We start from the raw sequence: 6,000 nt of genomic DNA on the forward strand, positions 1-6,000 counted from the left end.
TGCGATTGGCCAGTCAGCCGGCTCGCAGCTGATTGGCCCTCAGCTCGAGCTGCGATTGGCCAGTCAGCCGGCTCGCAGCTGATTGGCCGAAATCAGCCGCGACGTCACCGCCTGCAGGCTCGCTCCGATTTCGGTAAGTTCCGAAACTCTGTGTGTGTGTGTGTGTGTGTGTGTGTGTGTGTGTGTGTGTGTGTACGGTATGTGTATGGGTGCCGTATGGGGCTGTATGTGTCAGTGTGTGTGTGTGTGTGTGTGTGTACGGTACCGGTACGATATGTGTGTGGGTGCCGTGTGGGGCTTTACCGGTACCGTATGTGTCAGTGTGTGTGGTGGCAGAGTGGGGGGCAGAACCACTGTATGGGGAGGCTGCAGGGGGGAGGATGGGGTGGATGCCGGATCTCAAACAATGGGGAGGCTGCAGGGGGGAGGAAGGGGTGGATGCCGGATCTCAAACAATGGGGAGGCTGCAGGGGGGAGGAAGGGGTGGATGCCGGATCTCAAACAATGGGGAGGCTGCAGGGGGGAGGAAGGAGGAAGGGGTGGATGCCGGATCTCAAACAATGGGGAGGCTACAGGGGGGAGGAAGGGGTGGATGCCGGATCTCAAACAATGGGGAGGCTGCAGGGGGTAGGAAGGGGTGGATGCCAGATCTCAAACAATGGGGAGGCTGCAGGGGGGAGGAAGGGGTGGATGCCGGATCTCAAACAATGGGGAGGCTGCAGGGGGGAGGAAGGGGTGGATGCCGGATCTCAAACAATGGGGAGGCTGCAGGGGGTAGGAAGGGGTGGATGCCGGATCTCAAACAATGGGGAGGCTGCAGGGGGGAGGATTGTCATTTTTTTTCCAATGTAAGGCCTCCCCCGAAAGTAAGGCAGGGTGGGACTTTTGGGGGTAAAATTAATGTAAGACAGGGCCTTACTTTCGGGGAAACACGGTATAATAGATATCATTACAGATACTGCTTGTTGTCCCCCAATGAAAAGATCTCACACTAACAAAATGATAAAGTATAAACTAGTACAGATACAATGTGTCAGTCTTACCAATCTTGTAGATGGAAGAATCAGAGTCCATGAAGGGGATAGACCCTTCAAGGGAAAACAGCCCTGACTGCTGTCGTGCCCCTTGTCATTACTCCTGCCTTAACAAGGGCAGTCCCCAAATGTGGGACTAGATTTGTTGTCCCCCAAAAGGGATTTTTTTTCACCTTTGGGGGACACCAAGTCTAGTCTCACACTTGGACTGTACTTGTTAAGGCTGCAGCAATCACACTGGGCACATCAGGGCTGTTTTCATTTGGTTTGTCGCGTTCGTAGCTCAAAGGACTCAGTGATTCAATCTACAAGATTGGGTCAGTCTTACCATTCTTGGTATATGCCAGTTTTTATTGCTAGCTGTTAAAGGTTATATGTTACTGGATCTCTTCTGCTGTATACCCTAATGTAACTATTTTGGTTTAAGGGCATAGAAATTTTAATTTTTGAAAATTGTGAATTTTTTTTTTTTACAAATTCTATTCACTAAAATTTACCACTCATACAAGATATCAGAAAAAAAATGAAATAAAGTCTCTACATCACTGGAATAAGTTCCAGAGTTATTACCTCACAAAGTGACACTGGTAAGAAGTGTAAAATTTGGTCTGGTAAGGAAGGTGAAAACAGGCTTCGGCGGTAATGGGTTAGTGAGGCTGTGTCATATCAATTATTAAAGTACAATTGATAAAACAGGTCTGCAAGGGTAAAACAGTTTTTGGAAAGTAAGAGGTGATTTGTTACAAACTTTGGAGCGCAAACCTTAGTAAAGATCTTGAAAAAGAACTCTATCACATACCGGTTTGTTCAAACATTGAGTCCATAGGCTTTTTCTTACACCATCCAGTACTTTGATCCATTTGCATACTCTTTGGTGAATGATCCCAGCGAGTCACAGATTTTTTCACTGCTCGAATTAAATGTTTTATTTAGGGACTTCTACTTTCCGAAACATTCTGCAGATCTTTTAGGCTCTAGACTAAAGTAAAATAACCTGCTAGCTCCTGGTACCTGTTTTTCATGTTATTGAAGCAGAAAAAAGGAATTCCTGACATACTTTTTTCAAGATGGTGCTTTTATATTGTGCATTGATGTTGCATAGCGACCCGTACTGGGTACGTCATGGATCGTGTGAGGTTAATTCCAGCCCCCTGCCGTAGGCAGGGTGCGGCGATCCGCACACATATCAGCTGATTTCAACAGCTGATGTGTGCCTGCTAGTCGCGAGTGGAATTGCTTCCACCCGCGACTATTAACCACTTACATCTCGCTGCCAAAATCTGTCAGCGATATGTATATGCGTGCCGCCATTATGCTGACTTACCCCGCCCCAATTGGAAGTCACGTGATGTGATCACATGACTTCCAGTGGTTGCCATGGTATAAAAATAGCAACAAAAAGAGGAATGGAGGATTATTTATTTTTGGAGAATATTTATTCCTCTTTTTGTTGCTATTTTTATATTTAGTGTAGGGACCTACAAGCATGAGGTTCCCGTGACAAGGGTTGTAGCCTTCTGTTTTATGGCCATAAATACCAACTAAAACCTCTTTTTTTCGTTTGTACACGATACAGGCAGGCCCCTTTCTGTTAGGCCTTGCATTTTAGGGTTTCTGTCCTTGCATGATACACAGTGGGGTACGGCTTGGCAGCCCACCTGATCTAATAGTATGGGCGTCACCTAATAGGCTGCGGGTTTGTGACTGTGTTATCTGCATGTGTGAACAGCGCTCTATGCAAGCCACTAGTGTGCAGTTTTATCATCCAGCAATCGCCCTCTCCATGTTTTGGAAGTGTGTGTGTGTGTGTGCTGGATTTGCTCCTCCTGCATCTGGGATGCTTCCATTTAGTGGGGGTTTAGCTGTATTCTGGTAGAGTATTAGTTTTTGACCTGGGCGTTGTACACACTGCAGCCCATCTTTGCTGTAAGTAATGGTTGCCATGGTAGTACAGGGTCATGTGATAACGCCTGTAGCTAACATGAGTCACTTGCTCTCAATGCAGGAATAGTGTCAGCATTGAAAGTAAAGCAGCATATCTGCAGATCTGAGCTGTGATCTGGAGATATGGCAGAGCGATCAGATTGCTGATAGTTCTAGTCCCTAGGGGGACTAGTAAAATAAAAAAAAAAAGATGTAAAAAAAATTAAAAGTTGAAATTACCACCACCCCCTCCCCCCCTTCGCCCCATTGAAAATGAAAGGGTTAAATAAAAAAACGTATACATATTTGGGCATTTCTGAACTCTGGTATAGCAATCTATCAAAATATAAAATCAATTAATCTGATCGGTAAACGGCGTAGTGGCAAAAAAAATTCCAAACGCCAAAATTACGTTTTTTGTCGCCGCAAATTTTGCGCAAAATGCAATAATAGGCACTCAAAACATAGCATCTGCGCAAAAATGATACTGTTAAAAACATCAGCTCGAGAGACAAAAAATAAGCCATCACTGAGCCCCGGATCCAGAAAAATGAGAACGCTATGGGTTTTGGAAAATGGTGCAAAACGTGCGCCACTTTTTTTAGACAAACTTGTGATTTTTTTTTTTAACCACTTAGATACAAGTAAACCTATACATGTTTGGTGTCTGCACTGACCTCAGGCATCACACTGACACATCAGTTTTACCATATAGTGAACATGGTGAATAAAATATCCCAAAAACTATTGTGCGATCACACTTTTTATTTTTTTTTGCAGTTCCACACTTGAAATTTTTTTTTGCCGTTTTCCAGTACACTATATGGTAAAACTTAAGGTTTAATTTAAATGTACAACTCGTCTTGCAAAAGGGGACATGATCCGGCGAAAAAACAAATGCGACGGATCTGGCAAAAAACGAGTAGTTGCATCAGTTTTTTCCATCAGTTCTTCTTTTTTTTTTTTTTGATGGATCCATTGTGTTACTGAGCATGCTCAGTTAAAAAACGCATCCGGCACAATGCGGCAAAAAATGGATACGGCTGCCGGATACGGCATCCATAGGCTTCCATTATAAAACACGCCATACGGCGCCGGATCTGGTGCAATGTGGTTTTTCGCCGGAGACAAACGTTCCCCTCAGCGTTCCATCCGGCCGCTGCACAAACAAATTTTGCCGGATCCGGCGAAAGCCAGATGGAACGCAAGGCCATAATGCATAATTCAGCGCTAATAGAAGTCTATGGGGCGAAAAACTCATCCGGCGGCAATGGACGCCGAATGTGTTTTTTCATGTTTTTGCCGGATTGTGCCTGATGGTAAAAAAAACTGATGTGTGAAAGCAGCCTTAGGCCTTGTCACACAGAGATAAATCTTTGGCAGATCTGTGGTTGCAGTGAAATTGTGGACAATCAGTGCCAGGTTTGTGGCTGTGCACAAATGGAACAATATGTCCATGATTTCACTGCAACCACAGATCTGCCAAAGATTTATCTCTGCGTGTGACGGGGCCTTTAGAATCAAGGATGGTCAATATATGGTGATGTGAAAGTTCTCTTTGGGTAGCAAGGGCGAATACACGAAGTACTGTATTTTTTCGGATTATAAGATGCACTTTTCCTCCCAAAAATTTGGGGGGATGTGTCTTTTAAGTCGAATGTTGCTTACCAGTGGATGGTGGAGAGGGGTCACAGGAGTTGGGGTGATTCTGTGGGTGATGCTGCTGATGTTGGGCTGCGCTCACTGCAGGAGGTGAAGCAAGTGCTATCCTGAACATGTTTGCGGTGTGGATGTCAAATAATGGCGCTTGGAGTCAGTGCATGCACATATTAAGCTCTTGGCTCAACCTCTCATCTGCGCATGTGCCACCCCTGGTCGATTGATCTCCTAGCAGCGGATTTAAGGAAAATGGCACCTGGAAGGGTAGCATGGGCAGATGAGATCTCTGCACGTCATACAGCATATAGCTTGATCTGTGCACGCAAAAACTCTGGTAAGGCACCACTGGATTATAGGACAGACCTCATACTTATTTATTCTTACCTTTTATTTATTTATTTATTTTTTTCTTTTCTCTAAATGTGAGGTGGTTTTTTTTTTTTATAAAGTGAAAAATATTGTATCTATATGGTACCTATCCTTTCTGTGTGAATGGAACAGTGAAGATAGGACTCATCACTGAAGCCTGAAGAGTTTGCCAACATTGTTGCAACCTGGACTCGAATGTAGTTGCAGAAAGTTTAGTTTATCCACTAAAGTTCTCTTGCCACCACTCCACATTAAGGCTGGCTTCACACTTGCGATTAACTTGCACGAGTGCAATGCGAGAAAATCTCCCATTGCACTCGGACAAATGTTAATCAATGAGGCAGCTCCCATCTGCTATTTTTTTCTGTCCAAATCAGACTGAGAAAAAAATCGCAGCATGCTGCATTTTGGTGAGTTTCTCGCACCAGTCTCTTCAATGCAAGTCTATGGGTGCATACGGACCATCCTAGTGACATGCGTTTTTCACAATACATTTCTAGCAATAAGCTGAGAATAATGTAAATGCCCCTGTACATAACAGTACATGAGTATCAGCTGCTGAGGGTAAAAAGTGACAGCACACGGATGAAAAGTGAACTAAAATCGTCCGACTTTCTGGCATGAGAATTGGACCGATTTTACACTCGCAAGTGTGATTCTAGCCTAAGCTTGGAATTTACTTAGAATCTTATTAACTGGACAGGAGAACATACCTAGCTTTCTACCCTTGGAATCAAGGAAAACAAAGTATTGGTGAGAATTCTTATTAAAAGGAGTAAAGCTTATTTCAACCTATAGTTATCCTTTTTTCTAATTTAAATACATTACCTGAGAGTCTCTTCAATATTGCGCTATATTCACACATCCGTATAACATCTGTTTGTTGTTTTTTCTTGGACAGCACACTTACCCATAGCGTTTCATTGAGCTATGCACACATCAGTCCTAAAAATAGCTGGTGTTTCTGGTCCAGGAGACTTGGAGTAGGTCATATTCTCATCAAATGTATTTCAGC

Source organism: Anomaloglossus baeobatrachus, chromosome 1 (assembly GCF_048569485.1).
Source record: "Anomaloglossus baeobatrachus isolate aAnoBae1 chromosome 1, aAnoBae1.hap1, whole genome shotgun sequence".
NCBI lineage: Eukaryota > Metazoa > Chordata > Amphibia > Anura > Aromobatidae > Anomaloglossus > Anomaloglossus baeobatrachus.